The sequence below is a fragment of the Balaenoptera ricei genome, chromosome 1 (assembly GCF_028023285.1).
Source record: "Balaenoptera ricei isolate mBalRic1 chromosome 1, mBalRic1.hap2, whole genome shotgun sequence".
NCBI lineage: Eukaryota > Metazoa > Chordata > Mammalia > Artiodactyla > Balaenopteridae > Balaenoptera > Balaenoptera ricei.
The window spans coordinates 1,692,830-1,713,131 of NC_082639.1; the positions used below are offsets into that span (position 1 = coordinate 1,692,830).

Below are 20,302 nucleotides of genomic sequence, written 5' to 3' on the forward strand. Positions count from 1 at the left end.
TGAAGAGCAGTGTCCCAGCCCGTCTCCCCCCGTCCCTTGCACAGAGCATCTTCTGCAGCGGGGCCCGCTCGCAGCAATCAGCCGGGGGGCCGAGGCGTGGGCGAGCAGGGGTCCCCAGGCCCAGAGCCACATGGTGCGATGAGGCTGGACTTCACATCTCACTGCCCGGACCATCCAGGAGGAGTCAAGACCCTCCTTCCAAGAAGCCATATACGAAGACAGAGAAGGAAACCCAAGGCAGACTCGGTGAGATGACTCCAGGACTTACTTTGTTCCACTGTCCTGCGGCTCCTCTCCTCCTAACCCCGTCCAGTTGGCCCCCTCCCCAGCTGAAGCGCGTGTACGGCCAGAGTCTGAAATGACTCCGGCGTTTCTGCTGGGGATTACTTGAGACCAAAATCATTCTTTCCGCAAGGATTACACAACCACTTTTATTCTAAATGCTTTTCTCTCTGTCTCGGGTGTAAGGAAACCTTCGGCCCCAAACCTTTAGCTGGAGGACAGAGGCTATTTCATGGGACAGAGCCAGGGGGTTGGATGAAGACCCGGTCCCTTCCAGTGCTGGTCCCCAGATGAGGCCCCTCACCTCCGGGCAGAGGCTGGCGCCTGTGCAGATCCCTGCCTGGGGTGCTGGCAGGGGGGTGGCAGGGGAGCTGGTCCGTCTCTGGAAGCACAGTTGTGTCGTGGTAAGGGAGCAGATTCTCTGCCCGCTCTGAGCTGCAAGTGTTGGGCGTGTTCCCCGACAAAGAACACATTTCAAGGACCAAAGTGTGCTTTGAGCACTTCAGTGATGCCCAGGAGGGGAGAGCACAGGGAGAGATTGGAAGTGACACCATTAATAGCCTGGGGTGGGGTTACTGCTGGACACCTGTAGGGGTGGCCGCCGGCTGTGCCTGGGGCCTCAGCGATGCTTCGTCCCAGAGGCCTTGGGCTCTGGCCCGGGCAGCCTGGTTGGGCGCCGGCAGCCATCAGGGGCCGAGGTAGTGCTTCGGGCTCTTGGGGGGACCTGACGCCCCTGTATGGGGTGCCTGAGCCTGTGGGAGGACTCAGTGACCAGGCCCCGACGGCTCTGGCTCTCAGCAAGACCAAGTCCAAGGACCTCTTCCTGGGGGTGGGGAGGACGGGCGTGGAGGTACCCAGGCCCACAGCGGAGAAGGGAGACCCCGTCCCGCCCAGGACCTCCTCCTCGACGGGACTCCTCTGAGCCTCGGCCACGGCCTGCCGAGCCCAGCGTTAGTGAGGGCCCCCCCACCCCTGACGCCTAACCGAGTTCTTGGTGGTGACTTCCACCCGCGGCCCTGGCCCCCGTGCCACCCGCCGTTTCCAGACCCTGGGGTCTCCTCCCTGTCCCCGTTGACCCCACTTTCCTTACCTGCCCAGGTGGCCGAGAACAGCTAAGCACCAGGTATGGGGTTGGTCAGCAGCCTCGGGTCCAACAGCTCTGGCCCCGAGGCTGCTGTCACCAGCTCTGTCACCGCAGGAAGGTCATCTATCTGGTCGCTCTGTGACTCTGCTTCCTCATCTATAAAACGTAGAAAAGCTAGAAAGTGTAGGAAACTGGCTGAGAGATAGCCCGAGGGGTGAGGCAGGTGACGGTGAACATCCAGTAACAGGGAGGGTCTCAGATCCCTCTGCACCTGCTGGAACTGCCCCCCTCAGGGCCAGTTGGAGCCCCAGTTAGCAGCGTTCGGGAGTGGGGGTGGGTCTCACGGTCCAAGTCCCCTGCCCCTTGCCTCTCCCCCCAGCTCAAAGCCTGGACAGGTCAGGAGCCAGGACCCAGGGCTCTGTGCCCCAGGGGAGACAGGCCTGGAGCTGGGGCACGTGGCTGGGAGGCTGAGGGAAGGTCTTCTCATGGTCCGTGACCAAGCTGGCACCTGCTGAGATGCACTGGGGCCGGCTGGTCCCTTTGGCACCTCACCTGCTGCTAACGCCGTGAGCCCAGAGGGGGCATCTCTGCCTCGACAGCCCCCAGTTTCCAGCCCCTGGTATGGGGGCAGGAGGGGGCTGCCTCCAGGGCTCTGTGCTGCACGTGGTGTGTACGTGTTGTGTGTTTAACTTGCTCCTGTGCTGTTGGTTTCACGTGGCTTCATGTACTTTTCAGTCGCCAGCATGTTTTTAAAGATTTATCCACCTGCCAGCATCAACCCCCAGACCGTTGTCTCTGGCCGTTCCATGGCTTTTCCTCCCCGTCTCCCACCCGCCCCGGCGGACACCCACTGTCCCCCTGAGACAGGCACCCCATGGCACCCTGCGCAGACCCGGGAGCAGGTCCCTGGAGTGGGCGTCGGATGATGGAGTAGTTTCACTAAGCTCTGCCTGATTCCGCTCTGGACACCCAACCCATCCACCCCTCCCCTTACAGGACAGGGGTGCCCCCGACATTCTCACCCACACCGGGTATTATCTGACTTTCAAATTTCTGCAAATTGGTTGGGTGTGAGGTGGAAAATCTTTTTTAAAATTTGCATTCGTCTGATTACTATTGAGTCTGAAAAATCTCCACGCATGTGTTGGCCACTAAAGTTTCCCCTTCTCTGAATTTTTTCAGCAGTAGCTTGTCCTAATTCAGATTAATTCAGATATTCTGAATTAATCACTCAGTTGTTTTAGCTGTAACTTCTTCATACTGTGAACTTTCCCCACTGTGTTCTTCACTGGACAGATATCTTTATCTGTTTTGTATTTTTATATCTGTTTAAATCTTTAATTCCAATGGAGTCAAATCCCTTAATTTCCAGCTACAGGGAAAGATGTAGGTCTAAAGGAAGAATTCGTTACTGCCCCAAGATGACAAAGATATCACCCCCACTTTTCCTTCCATTAATAAAACTGATGTGGTTTTATCATTCACACCCAGGACTTGATCTGGCCGAAGAGCACGTGTGCAAGGGGTTGTTTTTTTCCCACACAGTGAGTCTGTTTTCCAAATGCACTCACGCCACTGTCGTCCCTTCTCCAGAGGTGACACCTGTGGTCACCTAGGCCTCTTTCCAAGCTCTGTTCTCCACGCCCCGCTCACACCGTGCTCTGTTTCATTTGCTGTATTCCTGTAGTTCTGTAGAGGTCTAGTGTTTAGTAGCCTTGCTCTTCTTTTCAAAAATTTCTTAACTATTTTCGGCCACGTCCATGTTGGAATAAATTAATGAGATCCTCCGAACACAATGATGAGATTTTGATTGGACTGGAATGGACTCTAGAGATGAAGCAGAGAACGGCCATCTCTGCAATGTTGAGTTGTTCTGTCCATCTCACTTCTAGACGTCGTGTTTCATGCTTTTTAAGAGAGATCAAGCATTTCCCCAAAAAGCCTTGTGAATTCTTTTTTTTTTTTTTTTTAATTCACAAAGCCCTAACTCTTTTTTTTTTTTGTAAACTTTGGGTTTATTTATTTATTTATGGCTGTGTTGGGTCTTCGTTTCTGTGCGAGGGCTTTCTCTAGTTGCAGCAAGTGGGGGCCACTCTTCATCGTGGTGCGCGGGCCTCTCATTATTGCGGCCTCTCTTGTTGCGGAGCACAGGCTCCAGATGCGCAGGCTCAGTAGTTGTGGCTCACGGGCCCAGTTGCTCCGCGGCATGTGGGATCTTCCCAGAACAGGGCTCGAACCCATGTCCCCTGCATTGGCAGGCAGATTCTCAACCACTGTGCCACCAGGGAAGCCCCTTGTGATTCTTTGTTAGACTAATTCCTAGGTACCTGGGAGACGTTGCTTCTAACGTGAATGGCATCTTATTTTTTATTACTTTTTCTAATTGATTGTGGTCCGGGCAGAGGCACGCTAGGATTTCTGTATGATGATCTCTCATCTGGAATCTTACTGAACTCGCTTAACTTACTGTTTTGTTGTTGCTGCTGTTGTTTGTCTTAGTTACTGAGGACTGTTATATGGATGACCGTTATATAGATGATCTTTCTTGTTTTCCTTTTTCTGTGGTTATTCTATCTTTATTCTTACAAATAACAATAGGTCAACTCCTTCCTTTCAATTCTTAGATGCTTATTTCTTGTTTGTGTCTGATTGAGGTGTCAGGACCCTTAAGCTCCACGGAGCAGTCGTGGTGGTGGAGGGGCAGGTATCCTTGTGTTGTACCTGATGGCAGAGAGGATGCTTCCAAACTCCATGACATGAGAAACCTGCTCTAGGTTATTTGAAGACCACCTTCACCAAGTTAAGACAGCTTCTTCTTCTTCTTTTTGTTTGTAATTTAATTAAATTAATTAATTTATTTTTGGCTGCGTTGGGTCTTCGTTGCTGCACGCGGGCTTTCTCTAGTTGTGGCGAGCGGGGGCTACTCTTCGTTGTGGTGCACGGGCTTCTCATTGCCATGGCTTCTCTTGTTGTGGAGCACAGGCTCTAGGCGTGCGGCCTTCAGTAGTTGTGGCACGTGGTCTCAGTAGTTGTGGCGCACGGGCTTACTTGCTCCCATGGCATGCTGGATCTTCCCGGACCAAGGCTCGAACCCGTGTCTCCTGCCTTGACAGGTGGATTCTTAACCATTGTGCCACCAAGGAAGTCCCAGAAAGCTTCTTCTTGTCCCAGTTCTCTGGGCACCCTTAGAAAGACAGGAAAAGCTAAATCTCTATCAAACGCTCTTCTGCACCTGTTAATTTTTCTTTAGTCCCTTAATATGAATTGATCAATTTTCTGAATTTAAACCATCTTTGCATTCCTAAGATAAAACAATATTTGATCATGATGTATCTTTCCCAACATTTTATTACAAAAATTTTCAAACAAACATATAGAAAAGTTGAATTTTACAATGAACACCTATATACCTGCCATTGAGATTAATATACAACTAATAAAATGTACTAATGTTTTATACCATTTATATTAATATTTTGCAAAACATCCCTTATCACATAGCTATCCATTCGTCTCTCCCTCTATCTATCCAATAATTCATTTTATTTATTTTTTGATGCATTTCAAGGTAAGTTGCAAACCTCAGCTCACTTTCCCCTAAATACTGCAGCAGGTATATCCTTAACTAGAGTTTAATATTCCTGCAAGATCCCTTTTATTTCTTTTGTAGTAAAATTTACATACAATGACTTTGCCAAATGCACTCACCTGGGCGTGACCCAAATCCAGGAGATGCAAAACAGTCATCCCAAAAATCTCCCTCACGTTCCTGCCCTGCTCGCCTCCCCAGAGGTAAACAGAGCTCTGAGTTTTTCATCCTAATTAGTTTTGCTTGCTCCAGAATTTCACGTAAACTGAGTTACATGGGAGGTACCCTTTTGTGTCTGGCTTCTTTCAGTCGACATGAAGTTTTTGGGGTTCGCTGTGTCTTTGGGTGGATCGGGGGTCCAAATGATTTCATTGCTACAAGGACGGTTTGATCATCCTCCCACTGATGGACACATAGGATGTTTCCAGTTTTTTCACATTATGAATAAATTTGCTATGAACATTCTTTTACAAGTCATTTTGTGGACATGTTTTCATTTCTCTTGAGTAAACATCTCGAAGTGGGATTTCTGGGTCATGGGGTAGTCGTATGTTTAGATTTATAAGAAACCACCATATCTTTCCCCAAAATACCCCATAACACTATATGGGAGTTCTGGCTGCTGCATATTCTCGCCAACATGTGGGGTTCGGTCTTTTCAACTTTAGCTCTTCTGGTGAGTGTGTATTTTAAAACACATGGTTGGATCCAGGTAGCCAATGTTTTACTCAAGATTTTCCTGCCTGTGTTTATATACGCCTTTACTTCCTTTCCTTTTGTTGCCCTGATCCAAATTTAGCACCAAACTGACACCTGTCTCTTAAAATGAGAGGTTGTTTTACCCCTTTTATTATTTTCTAGAAATATATATATATATATATATATATATATATATATATATATATATATATATGACTTATCTGTCCCTTGAAAGAACTCACCTGTAAACTGTCTTGGCATACGGCTCTTTTTTGAGAAGGGTAAGGACTTTGTTTCCCAGTTTTGATCTATTTAAGTTTTCTATTTCTTCTTGGGCCAGGTTTGACATTTTGTATTTTCTCAGAAACATGCCCATTTTATCTCAAAGTCTTCCTTAAGTTCCTTGTTTAATATCTCAGCTGGGCATAAAGAAAGACCTGGGAACTCACCAGGGGCCAGAAGATCAGGGGGACCTGCTCCCTGAGGCCAGCGTGGCTCAGCAGTGGGCAGGAAGTCTCCTGGAAGGAGGCGAGTCTGGGGTGGGCTCTGAGCTCTAGGACCCTGCCGCCCTCCCAATGCTCTGCCTTCTCCCCAATGTTGGAGGAGCTGAAGGAGCGAGCAGTTTTCCCTGGAGGGAAGGCCAGAAAGACGCCTGCACTCAGTGGCTCTGAGGTCTGGGTGAACTCCTGAAAGGCTCCTCAGGGGCCTCACCTGGGGAATGGGTACAGCAATACCTGGCTCAGGTGTGTGAAGGGAACAAGGTGTGAATTGTGGTACTTGCCTCAGGTGTGTACACAGGTCAAGGTAGAGTGTGGTGCTTGCCTCAGGTGTGTGCAGGGGACAGGGTAGATTGTAGCACCTGCCTCAGATGTATTCTGGGGACAAGGTAGATTCAGTGAGAGGTAGGTGAAAAACATACCTCACAGCAGGTGCGTATTCCACCGACATTTTTTTCCTGCCTTCCTCCCACAGGAAATACAGCAGTAGTGAGGTTCTGAAGGTTTTCATTCCTCTTTTTAAAGTAGAAAGGAACAAGTCTTTGGTAACAGGATTTGACACTATGTGGCCTTGAGTGGGAGGTCCCTGGAGCTTCATGGCACTCCTCAAAATGTATCATCTGTCCCAGACAGGTGTGAGGCACTGTGTCTGTTTGAGTTTGTAATAAGTGTGTAACTCCTCCTGCCCCAGCTCACTGTCTGCAGAGAGTTTCCAGGCTGCAGTGCAGGGAGGGGAATCTAAACAGAGCCCAGAGCTCCTGGTGAGTTGAGAGATGGGTCCAGAGTCTCCTGCATTTTCACAATTGGTGAAATTCAAATGAAGTGCAGAGATAAGTCAAAAGCATTGTGCCAAGATGAACCTCCTGGCATGCACAGCCGTGCCAGGGTGATGTACAGTGTTAACACTAGGACAGGACGAGCAGAGTGTATATTGAAACTCTGTGTGCTCCTTTGAAACTTCTTGAAGAGTAAAATAATAGTCTGATTTTTGGTTACCAGGCCTGAAAAGAAGCAGGAATATATGCTTCATCACCACAAGAAAAACCAATTAACTAAGAATAGACCCAGATATGACACAGATGATAGAAATACAATAAATGAATGTTAAATCAGCTATTGTAAGTATAGTCTATGTCATCAAAAGGGCAGAGGAAAACATACATATGATGAGGAGAAAAATAGAAGAGATTAAAAAGACCCAAAATGAACTTCTAGAGATGAAAAAATACATTGTCTGAAATGGAAAAATACACTGAATGTGATTAAAAGCAGATTCGATGCTACAGAATTTTTTTAAAAAAAGAAAAAAGGTCAATGGGGTCCTCTAAGAGAGCAGTAGAAATTATCCAAAGTTATATATATATAAAAAGAAAAAAAGACTGAAAAAATGAACAGAGCAACAGTGATGAGTGGGATAATAAGAAGTGGTCTAACATACATGTCATCAGCTTCTCTGATGGGGATGAGGGAGATGAAGGACAGGAAAGTATCTGAAGAAATCATTGCTGAAAATATTAAAAATTTCGTTAAACAACAACAACATTGTAAACTCACAGATCCAAGGATCTCAATTAACTCCAAGCAGAAAAAAATATGAAGACAACCATACCCAGGTATATCATAACCAAATTGCTAAGGAGATAAAGGGACAATCTTACAAGCAGCCAGAGAATAAGAGATATATTATGTACAAATGAACAAAGATAAGTATATAAATATATTTCTCGTCAGAAACTACACAAGCCGGAAGACAATGGAGAGACTTCTTCAAAATACTGAAGGAAGAAACCTAGAATTCTGTATCCAAGAACAATATCTTTCAAGTGATGGCAAAATAATATTTCAGTCAAAATTAAAGTGGAGAGACTTTATGGTCAGTAGAGCAGCCCTGCAATAAATGTTAAAGGAAAATTATGCCAGGTGGAAATATGGACCTACACAGAGAAAGAATATTAGAAATGATAAATATGTGTGTAGATAAAAGAGTGCTTAATTTGAATTTTTAAAATTTAAAACATAATTAACTTCTCAGAGGAAAATAATGACAAGATATTAAAAGTTTTGTAAGTAAATGAAATTTAAGACAATAGCACAAAGGACAGAAGAGAAGAAATGGAAACAAAAGGGGAAACCTATTGTAAGGTTTTTACACCATAAGTGAAGTGGTATAACATTCTTTGAAAGCACTTTCGTAATTTAACGATGTAAAGACAGAAACTCTACAGGAATCACCAAAGAGAAAAGGTATAGCTAATAAGCCCATATTGTAGGCAAAATGGATATTTGAAAACATTCATTTAATTCAAGAGGGCAGGAAAACAAGAACAACAAAGAAATAAGACGTGAAAACAAATAGTAAGATAGTATATTTAAACCCAACCATATATATAACCACATTAAATGTAAATGGCCTAAACCTTCCAATTAAAAGGAAGAAATTGTAAGATTGGATTAAAAGAAAATCAAAACCCAGCTATATGCTGTCTACAAGGAACTCACATTAAATACAAAACAAAATAGATAAGTTAAAAGTAAAAGGATGGAAAAAGATACACCATGTAAACACCAACCAAAAGAGAGCAGGAAAAATAAATAAATAAATAAATAAATAAATAAATAAATAAATAAATAAAAAAGAAAAGAAAGCAGGAGCTGCTATATTAACTTCAATAAAGGTTTATTCAGATTCACATTCTTTCCATATGCACATAAAAGAGTCATTAAGGGAGACCATATTCTGAGCCATAAAACAAGTCCCAATACATTTGAAAGGATTAAAATCATGTAACATATGTTTTCTGACTACAGGAGAATTAAACTAGAAGTCAGTAACAGACAATATCTGGAAATCCCCAAATACTTGGAAACTAACCAACACACTTCTAAATAACTCATGAGTCCAAAAATAAATCACAAAAGAAATTAGAAAACATTTAAAACTGAATAACAATGAAAATACAATATTTTTAAATTTGTGGGATAGTTAAGCAGTGCTTGGAGGAAAACTTGTAACATTAAATTCTTATATTAGAAAAGAATAAAAAATTCAAATTAATAATCTGTGCTCCCTCTGTAAGAACTATAAAATGAAGAAAAATTAAATTCAAGGTAAGCAGAAGGAAATAATAAAGCTAAGAGAGAAAATAAGTGAAATAGAAAACAACAGGAAGAATCAATAAAACCAAAACCTGTTCTTGAAAAGGTTTATGGATAAATCTCTAACCAAAATTATCAAGAAGAAAAGAGAAAAGACACAAATTACCAATGCCTGAAATAAAAGAGGGGACATCACTACCAAGCCTACAGACAATAAAAGAATAATAAAGGATGCTATGAACAACTTTATGCTAATACATTTGAAAACTAAGATGAAAAGTATAAATTTCTTGAAAAACACAAACTACTAGTGTTCACCTAAGAAGAAATAGGTGCAGATAACATATTTATCTATGTAGAAAATCTAAAGGAAACTACAAAAAATATACAAGAACTAATAAGTGAGTTTAGCAAGATCACAGTGTACAAAAGTTCAATGTACAAAAATTAATTGGACTTCTACATACTAGCAATGAACAATTGGAAATGGAAAATTTAAAAATTACAATAGAATAAAAATTATGTATTTAGCAATCAATTTAACCAAAAGAAAAAGAATGTGAAGGCTCATACACTGAAAACTACCAAGTATCACTGAAATAAATTAAAGATCTAAATAAATGGAGAGATATACCATGCTCATGGATGGGAAGGTTCAGTATTGTTAGAATGACAGTTTTCCTGAAATTGATCTGTAGATTCAAAGCAATAACACTAAAAAAAAAAAAAAAAAAAAAAAAAAAAAAAAACCCAGAAAGCTTTCTTATAGAAATTAACAAGCTAGTTTTAATGTTTATGTGGAAACACAATCCACCTAAAGTAACCTAATCAATTTTGTAAAAGAAGAAAAAAGTTGGAAGACTTGTGTGGTATCTCAAGGCTTATTATAAAGCTAGAGGAATCATGACAGTGTGGCGTTGATGGAAGGATGAATACATAGATCAATGGAGCAGAGTCCACAAAGAGACCCACGCATATTTGGTCAATTAGTTTTTGATGAGGTTGTCAAGGCAATTCAGTGGGGAAATCATAGACTTTTCAACAAATGATGCTGGAACAACTGGACACCCATACTCAAAGAAATGAACTTCAACCCTTACCACACACCGCACACAAAAACGAAATCAAAATAGATCCCAGATCTAAACAGAACTAAAACTATAAAACTTTCAGAGAAGACACAGTAGAAAATCTTAGCAACTTTGGGTTGGGCAAAGATTTTTTTAAACAGGACAGAAACAAAAGTACAAACTATAAATTAAAAAAAATGTTTAGGGCTTCCCTGGTGGCGCAGCGGTTGAGAATCTGCCTGCCAATGCAGGGGACACGGGTTCGAGCCCTGTTCTGGGAAGATCCCACATGCCGCGGAGCAACTAGGCCCGTGAGCCACAACTACTGAGCCTGTGTGTCTGGAGCCTGTGCTCCCAACAAGAGAGGCCGCGATAGTGAGAGGCCCGCGCATCGTGATGAAGAGTGGCCCCCGCTTGCCGCAACTATAGAAAGCCCTCGCACAGAAACGAAGACCCAACACAGCCAAAAATAAAAAATAAATAAATAAACAAATCCTTAAAAATAAAATTAAAAAAAGGTAAAAAAATTTTTTATTGAAGTCAATTTTTGTTGATGTACAATGTCATGTTAATTTCTGCTGTACAGCGAAGTGACTCAGTTATACACATATATAATCTTTTTCATATTCTTTTATTTAAAAATTTTAATTTACTAAAATTAAGAAGTTTGTTCTTCAAAAGACACTGTTGAGAAAATGAAAAGGCACGCCATATCCTGGGGGAACATATCTACAAGTCATAAGTCTGGGGAGGAGGCACTGGATGATAAAATATCTGGGGAAACAGATGGGAAAGCTCCTGCCCAAGGTCCCTGGGTGCTCAGGGGCTGCACTGGCACCAAAGCCAGGTGTTCTGACCCAGCACGATTACAGGTACTGATGTTGTACTGAGCACAATCTAATCTTTTAGTGAATTCTCATCTTCCAAGTGTCTAAGCCTCTCATTGTTCATGGTCATTGGCCAGAGGGTCCTAGCTGGGCTGGGCTGCCCTCTCTCTGGGCTGCGCTTATCCCAGTGGGTAAGTTCCCCAATCATCACTGAGACAAAGCAGGCAGGTGAACCTGGGGCCCTTCCCTCCCACCCACCTGAGTAGGGTGGTCGGCGTGTCTGCCAGCGTATGGACCCCGCCATGCTGGACCCCTGTCTTCCTGGTCTCCTGATGCCACCCAGCAGGAGTGCCTCCGGGAGGGGGGTTGCTCCCCTGGCCGCTCGGGGCTGGGGTAAGAGGCAGCTGGACCAGCGCTTGAGGTGCCTTTGGAAGAAATCCACCTTCGAGGCAGTGTGGTTATTCTGGCAGAATCTGGAGAAAAAATAACGTTGCCTTTATAAGTGAGTCAGCTGACCATTTTACAATTCTTCCCCAAACCGACTAAGCCATTTTCACAACATAAAATGAGCAAAAAATGTAATTATTTCAAGGTGTCCTTCACCTCGAACTCACTGGAGGCTCACAGCTTAGGGGTTTAAAAAAATACATGTATTTAAAGCAAATATTATTGCAAATGACTACTCTGTAATTTGGATTAATTGCTTTCGGTTTTTTCTGGAAATAAAATCTTTAAGGCAAACCCATAAAAACCCTGGAGCCCAGGGCGGCTGTTCTCTGCAGCGCCTCGTTTACAGAGAGCCTGGGCCCGCCCTCCAGGGGACCCTGATGGGTCAGGGAGTCCCCTCTTGGGCCAAAGACCCTGGAGGAGGCTGTGCCATGCCCCCCAGGGCTGTGGACAACCCCAGCCCAAGATGACAGCCTGTGAGCCTCAGGGATGGTCCCAAGACCCTGACCCTGGGAGGGTCCTGAGAGGCCCAGTCAGGTTCATCATTAGCCCCTATGACGGGCAAGGTCAGAGGCCCAGGGACACACGAGGGAGAAAGTGCCGGCATGGGGTTGGGAAGAGCTGGGCCCGGGCTGTGCCTGGGCTGTGCCCGTGGGCATATGAAACACGTGGCTGCGTGTCGCACAGGGGGGGCAGGGAGAGCAGGAAAGGTGGACAGGTGGGAGAATCCTACACCCCAGGGCACCTCCCCTGGGGCTTCCTGCACACCATGCAGCATCCTGGACTTGAGGCTTTGCCGACTCAGGAGCCCGTCACAGGGAGGGGTCTCAGCAAGGCTGTGGGCGTGGGGGGGTGTCCGGCTTTAGGAGTGAGCTGGACACGCGTGTGCAAAGCTGCAGGGGCACAAAGAAGATGAGGATGGAGCATAGACCACTCGGAGGTCTCTGGAGACCCCTGAGAGCAGTTTAAGCAGAACAGGGGCAAAGGGAAGAGTGTCCGGAAGGGGCTGGGCACAGGTGCCACGTGACCACCTTTCGCCTGGTCCCTTCAAGCCCATCATCTTATTTGTTCTCATCAGCAACCCCAAGTGGGCGCCATCTTTCCTTTTCTGGGTCCTCCACCCAGCGTGCCATGGCCAGGAAGGGCAGATGGGAGAGCTGTGCTTCCTGCAGGTGCATATGGACAGAGGGGAGGAGGGGCAGGTCCTGGGCTCCCCCGGGGCCAATGGCAGACACGAGACATGGGTCCTGCCTGTTTGTCAAGGTGAAATGTATCACTGCAGGCAGCTGGGCAGGGAGAACAGAGGTCTGGGGTCCTGGGCCAGCTCTGTTGCCTTTGTGCCCTGTGACCTTGAGCAAGCTCCACCCCACCCCCTGCTAGGCCTCAGTTTCCCCAGTTCATTCCCAGTTTCATCATGAAACTCAATTTCCTTCATTCATCGGGCAGGTGGTCCATCCATCCATCCATCCATCCACCCATTCTCCATACACCCATTCATCCACCCATCTGTACATGCATCCTCCATGTATATATCCATACATCCATCTACCGATCCATTCATTCATCCACCCATACATCCATCCATTTATCCATTCATCCATATCCATCCATCCATCCATCCATCCATCCAAAACTATCAGTCATCTCGCATGTGTCACACTCTCTGCCAGGCATTGGAGAATAAAGGGAAATAAAACAGGTAAGAAGCCCACCCCCACTCTGAGTGACACCCTGTGAGTTGTATGGGGGGAGACAATAGTTTGAGGACCAGGCAGGAGGCGTTTGCAGTGAGAGTGCAGGTGGGAGATGGGGGCAGCCTGGAAGAGGCGGCAGCAGAGGGTACAGATGGCAGCTGGTTACTCTGAATGGAAAATAGCTGCCCTTGTTGGTGGGGAATAAGGCCTGTGTCCTGGGACAGGCCCGGGGGTCTCACCAGACCACCATCTGCCATCTTGGCCATGGCACCCTCCTGGCTGGCAGCCCTGATGAGTGGACCCTCGGGGTCCTCATGTGTCCACAAGCAGGGGCGTGGGGGGCGCCAGCTGCACTCAGGGTGGTGCAGGAGGAGGAGAGGATGGCTGTTCTGGCTGCCCCAGGCCCGGAGGGAACCAGGGTGTGTTCAAGCCCCTGCGGAGTCCCCGGTCCCCTGTCCTGGAGAAGGCGTGGGAGGACCGGGTGTGGAGGGCGGGGGGTGGTGAAGGAGCGCCAGGCGGCCAGCAGGGAGGGGTAGGTGACCCATCCTGCTACAGGGAGGGGAAGTCCACCCACCCCATCCTTCCAGGGCTCAGCGCGAGGCGGCCTGCCTCCGTGTGCTTCTCTGTACGGGTCTCTTTTGACCACACAGCCCCCCTGGGGCCTCTGCTGGAGCCCATTCTCTGAGCCAGCAGGGTGGGTGTCAGCCTGTGATCCCCTCCCACGGGACCCCAGCTGCTCCTGTGCTCGAGACTGCAGCCCATGTATGTCCTGGAGGCACCAAGAATGGGAGCTAAGTTCCACTGGGCTGGAGAGGGTCAGGAGGGCTTCCTGGGGGAGACGGCCTTGCAGTTCTGGTAAACTCCCCTCCTGCAGTGCCCAAGGGGCTGCATCCTCCGTGTCCATGTGCAGGGAGGGCTCCCCTGGTGGAACGGAAAGTCTGGAGCTCTCTGGGTGGGTTTGTGTAGAGCCCACCCTGGTGTGGGCCCCCGGTGGCTCCAAGGTGCCCTGGAAGGCTGGGCTGCTTCCACCGCAAGGACCCTTCCCCGGCGCCTCCTGTCTGTGTTTACAAAGTCCTCCTTTATCCTGCAGGCGTGCTGCCCGTGGCTCTGTTTGTGATGCCCGCATCTCGCATCTCAGGCGAATCTCATCCTGTCACTTGTAAACATCCCAACGCCTGGTGCCCGGAAGGAGCCTCGTTTTAGGAGGTTTTCCAAGAGTCACTTTTTTCAGGGGAGGCTGGGGTCTGGGGTGCAGCCTTCCTTCCCTGGAGGCTGCTGAGGCCGAGGACCTGGCCTGGGGTGGAGAGAGTAGGAGAGGGTGCCGGGGGGGGGGGGGGAGATGCCAGGAGCCCTGGGACCGCGCCCCTGGCTCTGGCCGGCATAGCCTCCTTTGGGGTGACAGACCCAATTTTAAGTGTGTGGATGGAGGCCAGTCTCTGCCCTCAAGCCCTCAGCAAAGAGCCCCCGATTCCCCCTCCCCAGCAGGGCTCTGCCCCATCCCCCGTGTCCTCCTGGGGTCCAGGACTAGGGGAGGACCTGACCTGGGAGCCGCCGGAGTCTTTAGCACCCCTTGGGGTCCAGCCCCAGCTGGAAAGTGAGTAGAATCTCGACTCTGAGGTAAAGTTGTCCACTGATGAGTGGGGGCTTCGGAGGAGGTGTCCACCTCACACCCATCGGGGACTGGGGCAAATCAGATCAGAGCCCGTGCGGCCTCCGGGAGCTCAGAGTCAGGAGGGAGAAGACAGAGGTATGTGATGGAGTGCCCGCACCCCCAAAGACGCCCCCGAAGAGGGCTGCAACCCCCCCACCCTGTGCAGAGGAGCAAAAGCAATCCCACGCCACAAGCGAGATGCAGAAGAAGAACATTGGTGAAAGCAGCCCGGCAAGGTGGAAGCAGCTGAGTGTCCATCCACGGATGCGTGGGTGACCCAGGGCGGTCCAGTTCACTCTGCGGTAACAGGCACCGCGACAAGGCAGGAGATGCTGACGCCTGTTACAACACGGGTGAACCTCGCGGACGCGGTGCTCGGTGAATAAGCCAGACACGAAAGGACGAATATTGTCTGGTGCCACTCATGTGAGGTCCCTAGGGGAGCCACATCCAGACAGAAAGGAGAAGGATGGGTGTCACGGGTGGGGGAGGGGCGGGGAGTGAGTGTCTAGTGGTCGCAGTGTGTCAGTTTGGGACGATGAGAAAGTTCCGGAGACCGGATGGTGGTGATGGTTGCACAACAGTGTGAATGTGCTTAATGCCACTGCGCTGTGCACTTAAAAATGGCTGAGATGGTAAATTTTCTGTGTAGGATTCTCAGCCCTTCACACACATCAGCAACCTTCACCCCAAAACAGTCCACAGGTGGGTGCTGTTCTCACATTTGCAGGTGAGGAAACTGAGACCCGAACAGGTCACAGGGTGGGGAGGGGCAGCTCTCCCCAGAGCCTTCACTCCTGCCCCCCCTCCCCCCCCCCCCCCTCCGCCCCCACCCCGGGTTTGAAGCCCAGATGCCCCTCCCCACATCTGAAACAAACGGGAAACTGAGTCACAAGCTCAGGGCGTGTCCCAGTCTTCCACACCCTCATAGAAATGAGGCTGTGATTTAGAAATCAAGTTAATCTTTAGAAAATAAAGCTGTATTTAGTGCCCCTCTCACGCATGCAATGAGGGAGCAGTGCCGACAGCGGGACCAGGAGAAGCCCCAGCGTGTCTGCGCTGCTCTCCAGACACAGAGGATTTTGTTCTTAAGTTTAAACGCCGAAACAATTACACAACTAATATATACTGCCTGGAGAAAAATTAAAATGCACATAAGCATAACAGAAAAAAGTTATAATATCCTGAAATCCCATCACTCAGAGAAAACTGCTGTTACTATTTCAATTGATGTCCCTGAAGGTCCCCCCACCCCAGGACATATCAGTGGAACTAACAGACTTCATGGATCAAGTCTTTTTTGCTGGAATGTGCCATGGGGGAGGCTCTGGGGAATTAAGCCATCAGAACCCAGGAAAGCTGGCTTGGAGAGGCTGGACCCTGCATAGTACCAGGCCCAGACCTAAGAATGGACACAGCTTCTCTACAAAAGCCTGCGGTTAAGACAGCAGATTAAACACATGTAACAGTCCTCTCACGGCAAACCCACTTCAACCACAACAAAGCGATGTTAAAAGACATTTATCCAAGAGGTGCAGAGGACAGAGAAACCACAAATGTCTAAAAGCCGAATTGCATGGGGCCGCGGTAACTGGGTCACCGACAAGAGACACAGCCCTAAATGGAGAGTGGAAATGCGAGATTTTACCAGATTTAGGACAGAGAGTACCCCCAATCTCAGGATTGGCCATAAAAGCACCCCTAAATGAGGGGTGCACAAGTGGCTACGGTCAGGAAAGCGGACGTGAAAGGGGGTTGTGAGGAAGTTCGAGTCCTAGATCCCCTCCCCCTCCAGCCGCCCCTCCCCCATGTCAGGAAAGCCCCAAGTTCTATTCCCTGGAATGCAGGCAGCCTTACCCCTGTCTTCACCCCAACGTGGCCCCCAGAAGACTGGCAGCCAGACCCCTGCCTCAATCACTGGGAATTAGATTGGTCCCTAAGGATGATGTCACCAAGTGTTCCCAGGACCACCCTTCTGTGAATCTCAAAGGCAACAGCCCCCCACCCTCTCAGATCTTCCAACCAGCTCTGTACTACCCCCTCTGGATCATGGGCAGACAGTCAAGGATCAGCAGATATTGGAGGAAAGGCAGAGACTGAAACAAGTAGTACAAAGCCATTAGGAGGACACCCGGACCACATGGGCAGAAGAAGACTTCATGCTAACTATCAGTTTCCAAAAGCAAAGAACAGAGGAAACCGTGGAAAATCAGCAACAAAGCATTTCAAGAAACGTTCCTAGAGCTGAAGGATGTAAGCTTCCAGTTTGAAAGAACCCACCGTGGATGAAATCAGACGCTTGAGGTGCATCACTGTGAAACAGAGGAACATGTGGGGCAATGAGGAGAGTCTGTGGATTCCAAAGACAAAAAAGCAAGTCACGTACAAAGTATAATCGAACAGAATCTCCTTGGACTTCTCAACAGCTACCCTCGAAGCAAGAAGACAGTGGGGCAAAACTCTTAAAATTCTGGGTGAAAATCATCTCCAATCTAGAATTTTATACCCAGCCAGGCTAGCATTCCGGGTGGTGGAAGAATAAAGGCATTTGCAGACATGTGAGGTCCTAGAAATGAAATGTATCTTCCAGTTTACCAGAAGTTACTGCAGCACGTGCTCCACAAAAGTGAGAAAGTGAGCCAAGAAAATACAAGCACTAGGGAGCAGGAGATCCAAAGGCATTCCCTAGGGGATAACGACCAGAGCTTCTAGGCTTGTGGCCGTGGGTGGGATGTCAAGGGCAACTGGCCCATACTGGGGCAGAGTGAGTAGAAGCTGGATGTGAGGACGGCCATGACCAATGTCCCCGCAACCACTGTCCCCTGGATTAACTTGGGAGAGCCTGGCTCAGACCTTTATCTTGACCCAGCTTGTCTTCACCACAGATGGATGAGGTTCCCATCCCCCCCGTATGAGTTTTTTGTGGTTGCTGTAACATAGCCTAAAACAGCACAGATTTACCATTTCACTAGTCTGCGGGTCAGAAGTCTGAAGTGAGTCTCACTGGGTGAAAATCAAGGTATCATTGGTCAGACTGCTTTCTTTTCTGGAGGGTCTAGAATAGATTTTCTTGCCTTTTCTGTCTTCTAGAGGCTGCCTGCTCTCCTTGGCTCCTGGCCCCTTCCATATGCAAAGCCAGCAAGGCCATCTGAATCTTTCTGCTTCCGTCTACCACATTTAAGGAGCCTTGTGATGACACTGGGCCCAGCCACGTAACCCAGGAGATGCTCTCCCTACTTCGAGGTCAGCTGATTAACCATCTTAATTCCAGCCACAGCCTCAGTCTGCGGCCTCCCCCAGCCCACTACCCCCTGATGGAATTCCTGCTCCTCTCCCTCCTTCCTTCTGCTCCAGCACTGGGTGCTTTCGCCTCTGGGCTCCGCACTGGCTGTTCCCGTTGCCCAAATGCTGTTCCTCTCGATGTGCACGTGGCACCCTTCTCACTCCCTCACATCCCTGCTCAAATGCCACCACCTCAGGGAAGTGTGCCCAGGCCTCCCTTTTGAGAATTGCGCACTCCTCACCCCCAACCCCTCACCTCTCCTTTTTCCTTATTCTCACAGTAGTGCAGCCTTCCACCCGCTGTATCTGGCTTATCGCTCCCTCCCCATGAGAAAGGGAGCTGGTGGGGGAGGGAGAGCCTTTTGTCTGTTTCAGTCACCGCTATATCCTTGGGGCTACGGCTGCCCTGGCACATAGTAGGTGTGCAATGAACGCATGCTCCTGAATGGATAGATCACCCACACTCCGATCACGGGGCACCTGACCTTGGTCAGCCTTATTTTCCTGCTGGCTTCCAACTGAGGGTTTCCTGTCAACGCCCGGGGGCTGGAGCCAGACTGTGGTCTGGCTCATCTCTTGAAAGCTTCACCTGCTGAGATGCCACTGCTTTTCCTTCCACAGGTAGGCAACCACTGATCTGTGTTCTGTCCCTCTGGATTTGCCTATTTTGGACACTTTATATCAACAGCATCGTACAATATGTGGCCTTTTGTGATTGTCTTCTCTCACTGAGCATCATGTTCTCAAGGGCCCTCCATGCTGTAACAGGTGTGAGGACTTCATTCCCTTCTCTGGCTGAGAAATATGTCACAGTTTGGATTCACCACGTTTCACGTACCCGCTACTCATGATTTTAATGTTCCTCACTCACTTCAATTTGAGTAAGCTTCTGTGGCTGGACTCACATTTTCAGGATCTATATTACATGATAAAGCTGGAAATCAAGTCAAGGAGATGGTTAACACCAAAACCTGGGGGTGGTTACCTCTGGGCTGGTGGGAAGGGGACACAATTAGGGAAAGGGGGCTGCACGGAGAGCTTTGAAGAAAATGGTCACGTGCTTATGCTTCACCCAGGAGCTGGGGCCAGCGCTCACGTTATACCCTGCAGGTATGCACGTGCCTCTTACACACTCATCCGTCTGCACGCTCATTTCAAAACTGAAAAAGCTGTAAGATGAGCATAAAGCTTTTGAAACGTACATACTCAGTAGTGATTTTTAAATAACCGATTTATTGAGATACAATTCACATAGCATGACATTCCCTGTTTTAAAGTGGGCTATCTAGTTCCAGAACATTTTCATCTTCCCAGAGGGAAGCCCTGTGCTAAGGAAGCAGTCACCTCCACATACCTCTCCCCCAGCCCTGGCAAACAGCGGTCTCTTTTCTGTCTCTATGGATTTGCCCATCCTGGACGTGTCACATAGGTGGCATTGTACGGTATGTGGCCTGGTCTGACTAGCTTTAGTCACTGAGTCCATGCCCATCGTGGTCTGTGTCAGGGCTTTGTTCCTTGCTGTGGCCGAACACTCCTCCGTAGTACGGATGCATCACTGGTGGTGATTTTCATCTTCCTCATCCATTTCAATGTGATGACTCTCATCCTAGGTTCTGGGAGACCCACAGGGTCCTCAGCTTCTGCTGGGGTCTGAACAAACCCTTCAGGAAGCTTTAATAGTCTTTCAACTCAGAACTTAGGTTTCAAAAACAAAGGCTTGAAATGCGGTCTGTGGCGTTGAGTCTGTGGTCGCCTTTTAGATCCAGTTCTGCTGATCAGAAAGGGAGAAATCTTTCTGATGTCCCGGGCAGAGCGGAGAAAAAGAGCAACGAGGATTCCAGAGCGGCTTTTCTTATTTTGCAAAAAAGCACACACACAAAAGGAGAGTCACTAACTGTTGATTTGATTGGGAAGGCAGCCTTCAGCGAATGACATCATTTGGAGAACATAAATCTTGGTTTGTATGATTTATTTATGTTAAGAAATCCACATATGATGCTGAGTTTTCAATGGCTTTGTTTAAGTGATAGTTTTTCCTTTTTAGCGAAAGTTGGAGCGATGATAAACAGCTCCAGCTGTAAAAA

At 48.0% G+C, this 20,302-nt stretch overlaps 1 protein-coding gene across 18 annotated transcripts in view; it reads right to left on the bottom strand.

Annotated features, from left to right (window-relative positions):
* Window positions 1–455: 455 nt before the first annotated feature.
* The window catches only part of LOC132352066 (uncharacterized), a 31,527-nt gene continuing 11,680 nt past the window's right edge, over window positions 456–20,302 (bottom strand). For 14 of the 18 annotated variants that reach the window (XR_009498727.1, XR_009498810.1, XR_009498712.1 and 11 more), the window contains one exon: window positions 19,432–20,293. The gene's annotated coding sequence lies outside the window, so the exon portion shown is untranslated. Of the gene's footprint in view, window positions 665–1,372; window positions 1,523–10,927; window positions 11,618–12,359; window positions 12,485–17,216; window positions 17,287–19,431; window positions 20,294–20,302 lie in introns of those variants that run through there. The other 4 variants (XR_009498773.1, XM_059902514.1, XR_009498788.1 and 1 more) reach the window with 3 other exon arrangements.